General features: G+C 33.5%; 1 long non-coding RNA gene across 1 annotated transcript in view; it reads right to left on the bottom strand.

Moving 5' to 3' along the window:
* Positions 1-17,927, bottom strand: part of LOC129432191 (uncharacterized) — a 29,505-nt gene extending 11,578 nt beyond the window's left edge. Inside the window, exon 1 of the long non-coding RNA XR_012369918.1 lies at positions 17,063-17,927. This is a non-coding gene — a long non-coding RNA (uncharacterized lncRNA). The remainder of the gene's footprint in view (positions 1-17,062) is intronic.
* Between the last annotated feature and the right edge of the window lie 443 nt (positions 17,928-18,370).

The raw sequence follows: 18,370 nt of genomic DNA on the forward strand, positions 1-18,370 counted from the left end.
CGGAAGATCGGGCTTGTTAAATAGCTCTGTGGCTATACTGCACTGAAGCGGCAGTTTAAAATATAAACCCAGTTTTCAGCGAACGTCAAGAACAAGAAAACGGAAACAACAATCAGACAGAGACGCGGAATTTACATAATGTTACACAGACCATGTTTAAATTCCAATGTTTCTGCACAGAAATACCAACTTGTTCACTTTGTTTGGTATTAATAAGCTGCGCATTGGAGTGCTGGCCGCGGTGCTGAAGACGCGTTCAGACGGAGTACTGGTGGCAGCACAGATATTTACGTGCAACCTATTGGAAACTATTTTACTATTTACTTTATTACTTCCACTTAAGAAGAGTTCTGCACTTTTTATTTCAATATTTCTCTTTATATAAATACTATTTTGTACTTAAATCTATAATTTTATTATTTTACTAACCCAACTAACTCATCTGCGCTTTCCGATAGGTTGCACGTAAGGGGAAAATTATAGCTTTCTTCCCCTTGAGAAGAGTTCTGCACTTTTAAACTTTTAAAAAAATATCTCTTTACAAAAAAAACTTTTTTCTTCTATTTAAAACCTGTAATTTCGTTATTTTACTAACCCAACTAATGACTCCTCCGCTTTCCAATATATTGCACGTAGATATCTGTGTAAATGTGCCATCACGCGTCTTCAGCACCGCGGGGAGCAGCCAGCACTCCAATGTGCAGCTTATTAATACCAGACAAAGTTGGTATTTCTGTCCAGAAACATTGAAATTTATACATGGTCCGTGTAACGTAATTTAAATCCCGCGTCTTGGCCTTATTGTTTTTTTCATGTTCTTGACGTTCGCTGAATTCAGTGTATAGCCACAAAGCTATTTAACAATGAGCACAATCTCCCGAGACACTACAACATGCTACTAATAATTCATTAATAAGAGCTGTTTTCTTGTACACAATTAAATATTTTAAGTTAAATGTACAGTGTTAAAACATGTAAAAAAGATCTATATAAGATTTTAACAATGTCAAGATCAAATGCCTGAGTAACAGGGTATTGTGTGTATGTTTTCGTGTGCGTGTGTTTGTGGGTGTTTCCAAAATATTTTCAAAATAAAGAAAAACAAGACAAAGCTGTGCAGTTTGTTTCTGTGTAAGTTTATGAACAAAATGATTGGAACACAATTGTGGTTCTGTGATTCTAAAGGGCACCAGGTGAAATCTTGCCTAGGGCAGCAAATTGGCCAGGGCCGGCCCTGATTTGCTTAATATGTCCAATTTATAATAACACAGTTTTCTGTAGGAGTTCTGTATGCAACTCTATTTTTTCCTATAGCTTTAGAAACAGTATGGTCACTGCTCAAAAACATGATGGGAAATCAGCATTGTACTCCAAAAAAAATATTACAACTTTTATAAATAAAATTATTTGCTTAAATTGATTACTTATGACAGCACATTTCTTCATGGGAATTCTCTATGCAACTCTATTTTTCCAATAACTTTAAAAACAATGGGTTCACTGGTCAAAAGCATGAAAGGAAATCAGCATTGTACTTCAAAGAACATACAACTCTCAAATGTACAATTATTTGCTTAGAATTGATTATTTATCACAGCACATTTTATCTATGGGAATTCTCTACACAGCTATTTATTTAATAGCTTTATAAACAAGGGGCTTACTGTACTCCAAAGAACACATTACAAGTTTAAAATGACAAGATTATTCAATGAAAAACATTTTAAATAAACAAGGTATCAAAAATATATTGTATTATATTGCCTCAGATGTTTCATTTCTAATATAAATCAAAGGACTTAAACACAGTCTTAATGCAGGCCAAGACAATGTGAAGATTTACACACCCAGAAAAAAAGGTCCCATGTACCATTTTATTAGAGATGTGTACCTTTAAGGTACCAGTTGTGAACAAAAATATTACCCCCCCCCCCTGGTAAATATGAGCAAAGAAAGCTGTGAAAATAAACCCACAATGTTTCTCATTTTGAGTTTGAATAAATATATGATAAAAAATATGATGTTAAACAATTGTGGGAAAAAGTGTGGGGGGAATTACACTAAGAAATAAATGGTTTTCTCTAATACACACTGGATACAATTACCCCCCCCCCAGAAATTTTTATCAGTAAAATATTTCTGAAGTATATTCCCATTGATATAAACATTTTCTTAGCACATCAAGGTGACTAGAAACATGATGTTGCCCAACAGTCATATCTTCCAGTTACACAGGAGAATAAATATGATGTAACAAATTCATTTATCACAATGGGTAAAACCAAAGACTGTCAGCAAAAGATTGTTGAGCTACACAAAATAGAAAGTGGCTTTAAGGAAATAGGTAAACAATAGAAACAAACACAAAACAAAACGCATTACATCAGTCTTATTCAATAAAGTGTCATTTATAGAGTATCTACTTTATATGCTTTATTCTTCTTTTCTCATTTCATGTTTAAAGGGCCTGACATGACAATCTGACTTTTTCCATGTTTAACCCTTTCACTGTCACCCCCCCCCCCTTGAGTGTGTGTGTGTGTGTGGGGGGGGGGGGGAATGTGATATGCACTTTCAAATTCCTAAAACTATGGAATTCTTTAGTCTGGAAGCTAAATCTTGATCTTGTGTTAGTGCTATAATTGGGTTCCCAGTGCTTCTATCAACTTAGAAAATGTTAAAAAGATCAACCCAGTAACAGTTTTGGTAAACCATTCTCTGCAAATACATGAAAAATTAGATAATTGAAATTTGGTTCTCCTTATGATGTCATAGGGACATCTTATTATAATAATACCACCCCGTTAAACTGCACTATCCAACCACAGCACAGTAGTGATGGGCGATTTCGAAGCACACTTCACGAGGCTTTGAAACATTTACGAATCTTTTGATTCGAATCATTGGTTCGGAGCTTGCTTCAAACTGGCCAGTCACGTGATTTTAGCAAACTAGGCTTCATTACGTCATAACTGTTTCGAAACGTTTTGAAAATCCGACAATTCACCACTAGGGGGAGTTGATCACTAATGAACAGTGTAGGTGAACTCGGGTCCGTTTTATTATAAAAGTTCATAAACATTCATCCTTCTGACTAATAACACTACCATTTGTCTACTTTTTGTTTATAGACAGATTTAATGACAAAAGTGTGCATAATTAAAAAGGGAGTTTGTTTAATGGTTTGTTTGCCATAGATAAAACTAAAAACAAAGTAAATTCTTAAGTAAAGTCTTAAGTAAATTAAATAATTTATTTTTCTTAAAAACATATTTTTAGAAGAATCTTGCTATTATTTTGTAAAACGTGTAAAATGTTTGGACAGATCTTGCTGCTTTCACACTATTTTGACCAGCAGGTGTCACCAGCATGCATGGTGTTTGGAATGCTTCGAAAAGCTGAATCAATTTGCGAAGCAAAAAGAATGGTTTAAAAAAACTAATTTTCTGGGTTGATCTTTTTCGTATTTTCTTGATTGAGAGAAGTATTTGGACCCAAATTATAACACTTAACAGGAAAAAAATCAGATTTTCATGCCATGGCTTTTTGATTAATGTACAACATTTTTTTCCTCCACCAGCTAGCAAGCAGTCTTAATAATACACTGTTGCAATTACTGAAAGAGAAGAATCAGTTCAGTAAGAGTCAAGGGACAAATGCCTAACTAAAGGAAACAGTAATCGCGATAATGGTGACTTCAAATGAATCTAAAACAAACACAAACTGTTGATTTAATGTAACAAAATTGGTGAAAAAATAATATCTTTCTACTAAATAACGTGTGTGAATGCTAAAATAGTTGAGCACTTGTATCTTGTTCTCACAGCAGTTTAGAAGTTTGAAATTACCATCCATGTTTAGAAAATAACTGCAACAAGTTGTAATTTTAGGTTTCAAACAGAGATGGCGATAGAGTGGCAAAAGTGAAAGAGTGCAGCAGGGGTTATTGCACCCACAATGCAATGAATTGTAAAAACTGGCAAAACGCCGGTAAAATTTTTTATATTTATAATATATCTTAATTGAATCTAGTCCATCCAACAAAAAAGTGTGTCTTGTCAGCTTTACTTTGAAATTATTTGTTTAGCCAACATAACATTGTAACAGATTAAGTTAAGTAACCAATACATCCCATTGGCTGAAGATTTTGCAGTATATTGTGGGTAATTGTTGTTCTGGCACCATCTTGCAGAAGTGTAGCACCATTAGATAAGTATGTGAGTAATAAATAGCCATATATTAGGCAATACATTTGTTTCTAGGATGTTTGTTGAACAAACAAACAAACAAACAAACAAACAAACAAACAAACAAGCAAGCAAACAAACAAACGGTTTGAAATATAATTTTACATTTCAAATTAGTTTTGATGTGTATGACAAACTGTAATAAGTGATGGGAGAAATGAAGCTTTGAATCAATTGAACCTAGTAATGGGAGAAATGAAGGTGTTCGAAGCTTTTAATCATTTGCACAGTTGTTTCATAATTGATTCAGTTTTTCAAAGCAGTTCAAAACACCACACACGCTGCCGACCCCTGCTGGTCAAAGTATTGTAACCGCAGATATGTCCAAACATTTTACACTTTTTTAACAAAATAATAGCAAGATTTGTATTAAAATATGTTAAAAAAATATTTAACTTAATTAAGACATAGTTAAATGTCTATTATGTGTTTTTAGTTTTATTTAGGGCAAACAAATCATTAAATCTAAATACCCTTTTAATTATGCACATTTTTTGTCATTAAATCTGTCTATAAACAAAAAGCAGACAAAATGGCAGTGTTATTAGTCAGAAGGATAAATGTTTTATGAACTTTCATAGTAAAACTGACTCGAGTTCACCTAAACATATTAGACACTGGTCATGTGATCAACTCTCCCTAGTGGTGAACCATCGGATTTTCGAAACGTTTCGAAACAGTTATGACGCAATGAAGCCTCGTTTGCTAAAATCACGTGACTTGGGCCAGTTTGAAACAAGCTCTGAACCACTGATTCGAAACAAAAGATTCGTAAATGTTTCGAAGCCTCATGAAGCAGTGCTTCGAAAACGACCATCAATAACTGTAATTAAAATAGGTTTATTTGATGAGTAGTTTTGAGCAGCTGCATTCTGATTGATTGATGTTATGGACTTATTAAACCCTAATGAAAGAGGATGGAGTTTATTAAATGGCTAGTAATGGGAGAAATTAAGCTTTTTGAAGCTTCAAATCAATTGAATCCATTGGTTCCCAAATTGATTCAGTTTTTCGAAGCCTTCAAAACACCATACACGCTGACGACACCTGCTGGTCAAAATATGCAAAATGTAAAAGCAGCAAGATCTGTCCAAACATTTTGCACTTTTTACAAAATAATAGCGAGATTGTTCTAAAAAAATGTTTTTAAGAAAAATAAATTATTTAATTTAATTAAGACATAATTAAAAGTGTATTCTGTGTTTTTTGTTTTATTTATGGCAAACAAATCATTAAAACTTATGAACTCCCTTTTTAATTATGCAAATTTTTGTCATTAAATCTGTTTATAAACCAAAAAGGAGACAAAATGGTGTTATTAGTCAGAAGGATGAATGTTTTATGAACTTGTATAATAAAATTGACCCTAGTTCACCTACCCTGGTCATTTGTATGTAGCTCCCCCTAGTGGTGAATTGTCGGATTTTCGAAACGTTTCAAAACAGTTATGACGTAATGAAGCCTCGTTTGCTAAAATCACATGACGTTTGCCAGTTTGAAACAAGCCCCGAAGATTTGTAAATGTTTCGAAGCCTTATGAAGCGTGCTTCGAAATCGCCCATCACTAAAAATGGCATTATAAAAAAAAATTGTGATCAATTGCATTTTTCATGTACAAATAAATATATTTTTGTTTGTTGACTCTACTAAGGTTTGTTAAGTTTACTTAAATATCTTTTGTAAAATTAACTAAATTTTTTTTTTAGATTACTTAAACAAATTGCGTGGAACCTGTTGACATAATATTTTTAATTAAACCCAACATTTTATTTTTTTGAGTGAATATTGATTTTGTTTGATGTGGGTTTCCCTGCATTAAGTACATCCATTTGCAAATCTACAAAATAGAAGCAGAATAGAAATGTGTAATGCTGCAAATTGTTTTCTTAGTGTTTAATAAGGGAAACATTACTTCTTATGTGGACCAGTGTTGGGCAGTAACAAGTTACTAGTAACGAGTTTCAGTAATAATATTATTTTCCATGGTAACCAGTATTGTAACTAATTACGGTTGGCTGCAGTAATAAGTAATCATTTTATTTTTGAAAGTAGTAACTAGTAATGGGTAAAATATTATATTTTCTGCCCAACACTGATCTGTACAAAGAATATAATTTGCTGGAAAATAATATATATAGAAAATAATATATTTACAGGCAATACACTGTACTGCAGCTCTGCTCAACTCATATCAGGCAATTCCAATGCCAATCCCTGCTGTGTGAACTGTCCTGTTGATTAACCATAATATAAAAAGTGTCCAAGTATGCATTTATGTGAATGCCTCATTTGAAAAACCAAAGGCGGATAACTTAAAAGCAAATCAATAACCTTTAACAGCATTTTTGTTCAGTTGTTTGAAGAGATCCTGGAACGACAGTCATACAAGCCAATGTCAAGTGAAAACAATCTGTACCTTTGTCCAGAAATTCTAAACTTACTTTTGACACCTACATTGCACCCTTTCCCTTTTGAAGTAGTATGATAAAGAAATTTAACTAAATCTGAACAGTGTCGTGTTTACCCACCACGCAAACCACGCAATTGCATGGGGCCTCGCGGGCTTGGGGGGCCCCCTACTGGCCACAAGGTGTGGGAAAGTATGTTACGTTTATTCAGACGGAAATCTAAGGTACGGATAAAGCACGCGCAAGTGTGAGATGTGCGAGTATGCACGCAGAATAATATATGCGCGCATCCTCGCGAGGGCACATATTGCCTACTTCATGAGCGAAACTCTTTGGGAAAGCGCACTTCTGCTCAGCGCGCACAAATGCAGCCACACAAGTGCTGGAATGAGCACTCGATCAACTCTCTCTGTGCTCTTGTAACTGCACAACATTCACTCGATGGTCAAGTTTACTTTAAAGACTTTGGGCTTCACACCTGTTATTGGTGGTTTGGTTTGATCAGCGACACGCATCTTTTGTTCCACGCTCGCTCGTACAGGTATAAACATGATAAAGACACCACGCAGGGGTTTAAATCACGTCGAAAATACATAAATCATATTCTGTACTGTATCTCATCATTGTCATTAAAATCTCATCTTTAGTCTATGTCTAGTCTATATGCTTGTTGTATCTCACAGTAAGTTTGTTTTTGCTACATGAACATGAGAGTTATGTGATTCCCATCCATAAATTCAAGCAAAAACCAACTTACAATATTGCTGGTGTTTGTTAGTTCAGTTTATTAGATCAGTATGAATCTTAATCTAATGCTTCCTCTTTTCCCTCATTTAGTTTTTTTAGTAAGATGTCAGACACTGAAGTTGCAGTATTAATTACATTGTTTTAAATATATCCTATAAAACATTTGCAAGCAAAAGATATATATATCTGAGAGGGGCGTGACGTTTTTTTAAGCCAAGAATTTTTGTCATACCAAACTGTAACAATTTAGTGTTATTTTAAACAGTGTAAAATAAAAAAAACTGGTTTATATATATCTCACTTAATTCTATATACTGAATATTGTTATTGTTGTGCAATTCAAATGAAAAACCTTGGGCAATGCTGGGGCATGGGGGGGCCTGGTTCTTGGACTTTGCTAAGGGCCCCCAAAATGGTAAACACGCCACTGAATCTGAAGAGGTATGCCTGATATTAGAGTAACAAAGATCAAGCCCGAGAAGTCATGGAAAACAAACTGCCATGGGAAAAGGTGTTTGACATTGTAAATAAATATTGCAAAATACAGTGGTGACCACCATGACTTGGTGGCCTAAAGCACCAGTCAGCTAATTCCTCATGTTATCTTGGACTGCATTAAGACTGTGTTGAGATCCTTTGATTTGTATAAGAAATGAAACAACTGAGGCAAATAATTGTACATTTAAAAGTTGTAATATATTCTTCAGGGTCCAAAACACATCTTGCTTTGGAAAACCATGTTCCTGTTCTTAAGAACTAGTAAAGAAAATGATGTTGCATAGAGAATTCCTATAGAGAAATGTGCTGTCATAAATAATGAATTCTAAGGAAATAAATGTACATTTTAAACTTGTATTATGTTCTTAAGGGTCCAATAAGCATTTTCCATCTTGTTTTAGAGTAGCAGGTTATTGTTCTTAAGAGCTATTAAGCAAAATGATTTTGCATTGAAGAATCCCATAGAGACCTGTGGTATTATAAATTGGATATGTTAAACAAATAATTGTACATTTTAAACTTGTAATATGTTATTGATGGTCTAATCAACATTTCCCAACTAGTTTAAGAAAAGCAGATTATTGTTCTTAAGAGCTATTGAGCAAAATGATTTTGCAATAAAGAATCACATAGAGAACTGTGTTATTAAAAATTTGACATATAATTGTGCATTTTTGAGTTGTAATATTTTCTTTGGAGTACAATGATAAATGCTTCTAAACAGTAAGCCCCTTGTTTCCAAAGCTATTGGAAAAAATGAGTTGCATAGGGATTTCCCATAGAGAAATATGTTGTGATAAATATTCAATTGTGAGCAAATAAGTAAACATCTAAGAGTTGTAATATGTTCCCAGGAGCACATTGATTAATTCCCATGTTGTTTTTTAGCGGTGAACCCCTTATCTGTAAAGTTATTGAAAAGAATGTATTTGCATAGGGATTTCCCATAGAGAAATGTTCTGTGATGAATATTCAGTTGTGAGCAAATAAGTGAACCTCTGAGAGTTGTAATATGTTCTCTGGAGCACATTGATGAATTCCCATCCTTGTATTAAGTGGTGAACCCCTTATCTGTACAGTTATTGAAAATAATGTATTTGCATAGGGATTTCCCATAGAGAAATGTTCTGTGATGAATATTCATTTGTGAGCAAAAAAGTGAACATCTGAGAGTTGTAATATGTTCCCTGGAGTACATTGATTAATTCCCATGTTGTTTTTTAGCAGTGAACTCCTTATCTGTAAAGTTATTGAAAATAATGTATTTGCATAGGGATTTCCCATAGAGAAATGTTCTGTGATGAATATTCATTTGTGAGCAAAAAAGTGAACATCTGAGAGTTGTAATATGTTCCCTGGAGTACATTGATGAATTCCCATCCTTGTATTGAGTGGTGAACCCCTTATCTGTAAAGTTATTGAAAATAATGTATTTGCATTGGGATTTCCCATAGAGAAATGTTCTGTGATGAATATTCATTTGTCAGCAAAAAAGTGAACATCTGAGAGTTGTAATATGTTCCCTGGAGTACATTGATGAATTCCCATCCTTGTATTGAGTGGTGAACCCCTTATCTGTAAAGTTATTGAAAATAATGTATTTGCATTGGGATTTCCCATAGAGAAATGTTCTGTGATGAATATTCATTTGTGAGCAAAAAAGTGAACATCTGAGAGTTGTAATATGTTCCCTGGAGTACATTGATGAATTCCCATCCTTGTATTGAGTGGTGAACCCCTTATCTGTAAAGTTATTGAAAATAATGTATTTGCATTGGGATTTCCCATAGAGAAATGTTCTGTGATGAATATTCATTTGTGAGCAAAAACGTGAACATCTGAGAGTTGTAATATGTTCCCTGGAGCACATTGATGAATTCCCATCCTTGTATTGAGTGGTGAACCCCTTATCTGTAAAGTTATTGAAAATAATGTATTTGCATTGGGATTTCCCATAGAGAAATGTTCTGTGATGAATATTCATTTGTCAGCAAAAAAGTGAACATCTGAGAGTTGTAATATGTTCCCTGGAGTACATTGATTAATTCCCATGTTGTTTTTTAGCAGTGAACTCCTTATATGTAAAGTTATTGAAAATAATGTATTTGCATTGGGATTTCCCATAGAGAAATGTTCTGTGATGAATATTCATTTGTCAGCAAAAAAGTGAACATCTGAGAGTTGTAATGTGTTCCCTGGAGTACATTGATGAATTCCCATCCTTGTATTGAGTGGTGAACCCCTTATCTGTAAAGTTATTGAAAATAATGTATTTGCATAGGGATTTCCCATAGAGAAATGTTCTGTGATGAATATTCATTTGTGAGCAAAAAAGTGAACATCTGAGAGTTGTAATATGTTCCCTGGAGTACATTGATTAATTCCCATGTTGTTTTTTAGCAGTGAACTCCTTATCTGTAAAGTTATTGAAAATAATGTATTTGCATTGGGATTTCCCATAGAGAAATGTTCTGTGATGAATATTCATTTGTGAGCAAAAAAGTGAACATCTGAGAGTTGTAATATGTTCCCTGGAGTACATTGATTAATTCCCATGTTGTTTTTTAGCAGTGAACTCCTTATCTGTAAAGTTATTGAAAATAATGTATTTGCATTGGGATTTCCCATAGAGAAATGTTCTGTGATGAATATTCATTTGTCAGCAAAAAAGTGAACATCTGAGAGTTGTAATATGTTCCCTGGAGTACATTGATGAATTCCCATCCTTGTATTGAGTGGTGAACCCCTTATCTGTAAAGTTCTTGAAAATAATGTATTTACATAGGGATTTCCCATAGAGAAATGTTCTGTGATGAATATTCATTTGTGAGCAAAAAAGTGAACATCTGAGAGTTGTAATATGTTCCCTGGAGTACATTGATTAATTCCCATGTTGTTTTTTAGCGGTGAACTCCTTATCTGTAAAGTTATTGAAAATAATGTATTTGCATTGGGATTTCCCATAGAGAAATGTTCTGTGATGAATATTCATTTGTGAGCAAAAAAGTGAACATCTGAGAGCTGTAATATGTTCCCTGGAGTACATTGATGAATTCCCATCCTTGTATTGAGTGGTGAACCCCTTATCTGTAAAGTTATTGAAAATAATGTATTTGCATAGGGATTTCCCATAGAGAAATGTTCTGTGATGAATATTCATTTGTGAGCAAAAACGTGAACATCTGAGAGTTGTAATATGTTCCCTGGAGCACATTGATTTATTCCCATACTTGTATTGAGCGGTGAACCCCTTATCTGTAAAGTTATTGAAAATAATGTATTTGCATAGGGATTTCCCATAGAGAAATGTTCTGTGATGAATATTTATTTGTGAGCAAATAAGTGAACATCTGAGAGTTGTAATATGTTCCCTGGAGTACATAGATTAATTCCCATGTTGTTTTTTAGCGGTGAACCCCTTATCTGTAAAGTTATTGAAAATAATGTATTTGCATAGGGATTTCCCATAGAGAAATGTTCTGTGATGAATATTCATTTGTGAGCAAAAACGTGAACATCTGAGAGTTGTAATATGTTCCCTGGAGCACATTGATGAATTCCCATACTTGTATTGAGTGGTGAACCCCTTATCTGTAAAGTTATTGAAAATAATGTATTTGCATAGGGATTTCCCATAGAGAAATGTTCTGTGATGAATATTCAGTTGTGAGCAAATAAGTGAACCTCTGAGAGTTGTAATATGTTCTCTGGAGCACATTGATGAATTCCCATCCTTGTATTAAGTGGTGAACCCCTTATCTGTACAGTTATTGAAAATAATGTATTTGCATAGGGATTTCCCATAGAGAAATGTTCTGTGATGAATATTCATTTGTGAGCAAAAAAGTGAACATCTGAGAGTTGTAATATGTTCCCAGGAGCACATTGATTAATTCCCATGTTGTTTTTTAGCGGTGAACCCCTTATCTGTAAAGTTATTGAAAAGAATGTATTTGCATAGGGATTTCCCATAGAGAAATGTTCTGTGATGAATATTCAGTTGTGAGCAAATAAGTGAACCTCTGAGAGTTGTAATATGTTCTCTGGAGCACATTGATGAATTCCCATCCTTGTATTAAGTGGTGAACCCCTTATCTGTACAGTTATTGAAAATAATGTATTTGCATAGGGATTTCCCATAGAGAAATGTTCTGTGATGAATATTCATTTGTGAGCAAAAAAGTGAACATCTGAGAGTTGTAATATGTTCCCTGGAGTACATTGATTAATTCCCATGTTGTTTTTTAGCGGTGAACTCCTTATCTGTAAAGTTATTGAAAATAATGTATTTGCATAGGGATTTCCCATAGAGAAATGTTCTGTGATGAATATTCATTTGTCAGCAAAAAAGTGAACATCTGAGAGTTGTAATATGTTCCCTGGAGTACATTGATTAATTCCCATGTTGTTTTTTAGCAGTGAACTCCTTATCTGTAAAGTTATTGAAAATAATGTATTTGCATTGGGATTTCCCATAGAGAAATGTTCTGTGATGAATATTCATTTGTGAGCAAAAACGTGAACATCTGAGAGTTGTAATATGTTCCCTGGAGCACATTGATGAATTCCCATACTTGTATTGAGCGGTGAACTCCTTATCTGTAAAGTTATTGAAAATAATGTATTTGCATAGGGATTTCCCATAGAGAAATGTTCTGTGATGAATATTCATTTGTCAGCAAAAAAGTGAACATCTGAGAGTTGTAATATGTTCCCTGGAGTACATTGATTAATTCCCATGTTGTTTTTTAGCAGTGAACTCCTTATCTGTAAAGTTATTGAAAATAATGTATTTGCATTGGGATTTCCCATAGAGAAATGTTCTGTGATGAATATTCATTTGTGAGCAAAAACGTGAACATCTGAGAGTTGTAATATGTTCCCTGGAGCACATTGATGAATTCCCATACTTGTATTGAGCGGTGAACCCCTTATCTGTAAAGTTATTGAAAATAATGTATTTGCATAGGGATTTCCCATAGAGAAATGTTCTGTGATGAATATTCATTTGTGAGCAAAAAAGTGAACATCTGAGAGTTGTAATATGTTCCCTGGAGTACATTGATTAATTCCCATGTTGTTTTTTAGCGGTGAACTCCTTATCTGTAAAGTTATTGAAAATAATGTATTTGCATTGGGATTTCCCATAGAGAATTGTTCTGTGATGAATATTCATTTGTCAGCAAAAAAGTGAACATCTGAGAGTTGTAATATGTTCCCTGGAGCACATTGATGAATTCCCATACTTGTATTGAGCGGTGAACCCCTTATCTGTAAAGTTATTGAAAATAATGTATTTGCATAGGGATTTCCCATAGAGAAATGTTCTGTGATGAATATTCATTTGTGAGCAAAAACGTGAACATCTGAGAGTTGTAATATGTTCCCTGGAGCACATTGATGAATTCCCATACTTGTATTGAGCGGTGAACCCCTTATCTGTAAAGTTATTGAAAATAATGTATTTGCATAGGGATTTCCCATAGAGAAATGTTCTGTGATGAATATTCATTTGTCAGCAAAAAAGTGAACATCTGAGAGTTGTAATATGTTCCCTGGAGTACATTGATTAATTCCCATGTTGTTTTTTAGCAGTGAACTCCTTATCTGTAAAGTTATTGAAAATAATGTATTTGCATTGGGATTTCCCATAGAGAAATGTTCTGTGATGAATATTCATTTGTCAGCAAAAAAGTGAACATCTGAGAGTTGTAATATGTTCCCTGGAGTACATTGATGAATTCCCATCCTTGTATTGAGTGGTGAACCCCTTATCTGTAAAGTTATTGAAAATAATGTATTTGCATAGGGATTTCCCATAGAGAAATGTTCTGTGATGAATATTCATTTGTGAGCAAAAACGTGAACATCTTAGAGTTGTAATATGTTCCCTGGAGTACATTGATGAATTCCCATGTTGTTTTTTAGCGGTGAACCCCTTATCTGTAAAGTTATTGAAAATAATGTATTTGCATAGGGATTTCCCATAGAGAAATGTTCTGTGATGAATATTCATTTGTGAGCAAAAAAGTGAACATCTGAGAGTTGTAATATGTTCCCTGGAGCACATTGATTAATTCCCATCCTTGTATTGAGGGGTGAACCCCTTATCTGTAAAGTTATTGAAAATAATGTATTTGCATAGGGATTTCCCATAGAGAAATGTTCTGTGATGAATATTCATTTGTCAGCAAAAAAGTGAACATCTGAGAGTTGTAATATGTTCCCTGGAGTACATTGATTAATTCCCATGTTGTTTTTTAGCAGTGAACTCCTTATCTGTAAAGTTATTGAAAATAATGTATTTGCATTGGGATTTCCCATAGAGAAATGTTCTGTGATGAATATTCATTTGTGAGCAAAAACGTGAACATCTGAGAGTTGTAATATGTTCCCTGGAGCACATTGATGAATTCCCATACTTGTATTGAGCGGTGAACCCCTTATCTGTAAAGTTATTGAAAATAATGTATTTGCATAGGGATTTCCCATAGAGAAATGTTCTGTGATGAATATTCATTTGTGAGCAAAAAAGTGAACATCTGAGAGTTGTAATATGTTCCCTGGAGTACATTGATTAATTCCCATGTTGTTTTTTAGCGGTGAACTCCTTATCTGTAAAGTTATTGAAAATAATGTATTTGCATTGGGATTTCCCATAGAGAATTGTTCTGTGATGAATATTCATTTGTCAGCAAAAAAGTGAACATCTGAGAGTTGTAATATGTTCCCTGGAGCACATTGATGAATTCCCATACTTGTATTGAGCGGTGAACCCCTTATCTGTAAAGTTATTGAAAATAATGTATTTGCATAGGGATTTCCCATAGAGAAATGTTCTGTGATGAATATTCATTTGTGAGCAAAAACGTGAACATCTGAGAGTTGTAATATGTTCCCTGGAGCACATTGATGAATTCCCATACTTGTATTGAGCGGTGAACCCCTTATCTGTAAAGTTATTGAAAATAATGTATTTGCATAGGGATTTCCCATAGAGAAATGTTCTGTGATGAATATTCATTTGTCAGCAAAAAAGTGAACATCTGAGAGTTGTAATATGTTCCCTGGAGTACATTGATTAATTCCCATGTTGTTTTTTAGCAGTGAACTCCTTATCTGTAAAGTTATTGAAAATAATGTATTTGCATTGGGATTTCCCATAGAGAAATGTTCTGTGATGAATATTCATTTGTCAGCAAAAAAGTGAACATCTGAGAGTTGTAATATGTTCCCTGGAGTACATTGATGAATTCCCATCCTTGTATTGAGTGGTGAACCCCTTATCTGTAAAGTTATTGAAAATAATGTATTTGCATAGGGATTTCCCATAGAGAAATGTTCTGTGATGAATATTCATTTGTGAGCAAAAACGTGAACATCTTAGAGTTGTAATATGTTCCCTGGAGTACATTGATGAATTCCCATGTTGTTTTTTAGCGGTGAACCCCTTATCTGTAAAGTTATTGAAAATAATGTATTTGCATAGGGATTTCCCATAGAGAAATGTTCTGTGATGAATATTCATTTGTGAGCAAAAAAGTGAACATCTGAGAGTTGTAATATGTTCCCTGGAGCACATTGATTAATTCCCATCCTTGTATTGAGGGGTGAACCCCTTATCTGTAAAGTTATTGAAAATAATGTATTTGCATAGGGATTTCCCATAGAGAAATGTTCTGTGATGAATATTCATTTGTGAGCAAAAAAGTGAACATCTGAGAGTTGTAATATGTTCCCTGGAGCACATTGATTAATTCCCATCCTTGTATTGAGGGGTGAACCCCTTATCTGTAAAGTTATTGAAAATAATGTATTTGCATAGGGATTTTCCATAGAGAAATGTGCTGTTATAAATTGTACTATAAATAATTGTACATAGAAGAGATATAGTATGTTCTTTAGAGTTCAATAAAGATCATGCATCCCACGTTTGAAAAGCTATTGAACCGTATCATGTGTCATTAAATACATGCATACTGCATTTCTAGTCAAACTTTACTACAAATAATTCTCAAATACACATCTTAAACATGTTGAAAACTACTTTGGGTATCATTCACTTCAAATAAACATACAGGTTGATGCCACACGTTTTGCTTGTCTACAATTTTAAGTGTGAACAACATGATGTTCAGTACCATGGACGGGGACTGTTTTGCAAAATGTTAAAAATCAATACATGCACAAAAATTATGAAACTGTGACAATTTCTTTTTTTTTTTTTTAGAAATACAAGTAATAAAACAAATACACCCAAAAATCATAAACAGTAAATTCATAAGTTCATTTATTGAGAACACCGTTACATGCTTTAATAATATAACTGCTCTTTACCACACTCACAACCGCAAATTTAGAACTTAATAAAACATCAAAATGTGGCTTGTAGTATTTTCTTAAGGGTCCAGTGAAAATTTCAGGGTAATCAGGCTTCTTCTTTCAAACCTATTGAAAAGAAACATATGATTAAGAAAACCAACACAGTTCCTCTTTATTTTGAGACAAACAGAAACATATAAAGAGTTGTAAAATGCAGAGATTATCTTTGTTCTTGAGGTAACACTTGACTTGCTTACAAATAACTACTCTTCTACATTTTTATATCTTCCATTCTCTAGGCATTCGACATATCATTGTAATGTAAATGTTCTTGCTAAAAATGTCATTAAACATCATTAGCAGACATAACAAATCAAGCTGATAGTTTCTGATAGGTCTATATAGGTAATTAAAACGGCTTCAATCATTAAGTGGTCGCACTTAATGAAGAAAAATATCACTTTGTAGACGGTCCCTAGGCTTCTCTCAGCACCCAGTTGGATATTCAACAGACATTCGCAACAAGGTAGGACATTACAACGATACTAGGATATTTTAAGCGATTGTGAAAAATGTAGGTTATAGGCAAGACACTTGGTAATTAGAAATTGCTAAGATTAAACTTCTGCCATGTCTACTAAGAAAGTTATTGACCCCGGAAGTCCGAATGTCTGAATATCAAACCAACTTTACCGCAGTATCAAACCATAGTAAACCGCAAGCTACACGATTACTACGACAAAAACTTGCAAACCTCCCCTAACAGTAATGACTAATTAGGCTGTAACAAACTAGACAGCAAGAAACTTGTGCAAAATATATTAAATATTTTAAACTTACTTCTGAAACCCCGCTGTGCTGTTATACTCTTCTCTCAGTCCTGTCAGATTTTCCCGGTTATTTTGTTCTTCTGCGCTTTTGGCCTGAGTGGCGGTTGGCAACTGAAGGGTCATTAGCGCCTCCTACTGGACTGGGTGTGGCGCATTCAATAGGCAGTGGAGGAAATTCTATGTTCTTTTGACTATTTATTATTAATAAAGCAATACATTAACACGATTTAATAATAATAATAATAATAATAATGTGTAAATTCGCTAAACAAACACTATACTAAAAGATATAAAAGCAACCACAAAATAACATTAGGTTATTTAATTATTTATTAACTTTACCAATCCCTGCACAAATAAAATAAAAAAATAAAATAAAAATAATAATGTAATTGATTTGTGATTATTAATAATAATCAGTATCAACTTTTCACTGTTTGTTAATATACACAGACTTAGTTGGCAGTTTTCTGATGATGGTAAACTAATGCAGTCATTTTTGTTCAAAGTAATTAAAATAGCTGTTGATTCCCCATAATGATCATACATTTCAAATCTTCTTGAACACTCACTTACATATTTAAAGATGATCTGACCAGATAATTTTTACTTGCTGTATAAAAGCAAAAACCTGTCTGATGGTGATCCTGGGGGGGGGGGTCTTTAGATCACAAAACTAACAGGACTTCATAATATAGCATTTTTAATACAATAATGCAGTGTTTTCTTTGTCATTTTTGACAAATACATCCACAAAGTACCATAACCATATGCCACAGCTTTAAAAATGCATCAGTATCACATGCATGTATGTTTACATACATTTATTAAATATGTGGAAAACAAATATGTATGTCACATATTTATAATTAATGTTGTCCAGATATGCGAGAAACCAATACTATACTGTAATATACAGTATGCAGTATCATATATTGATGACACCAAATATTTTTTTCACATGTTTGGACATATAAATGTTCATATGTTACAGGCATATATTGTGTTCTCAGATAAGCCAAATATATGTATAGATATGTGGAAAGCAAATATGTATGTGACATATTTATAATTAATGTTGTCCATATATGCGAGAAACCAATACTATAGTGTAATATATGCAGATATATGGTATCATATATTGATGGAACCAAAATTTTTTTTCACATGTTTGGACATATAAATGTACATATATGTTGCAGGCATATATTGTGTTCTCAGATAAGTCAAATATATGTATAGATATATGTCATACTATGTAAAATATAAGTACATATATGGCCATATATTACATTTTTGTATTTTACTTTATTGAAAT

This window comes from Misgurnus anguillicaudatus, chromosome 6 (assembly GCF_027580225.2).
Source record: "Misgurnus anguillicaudatus chromosome 6, ASM2758022v2, whole genome shotgun sequence".
Lineage (NCBI taxonomy): Eukaryota > Metazoa > Chordata > Actinopteri > Cypriniformes > Cobitidae > Misgurnus > Misgurnus anguillicaudatus.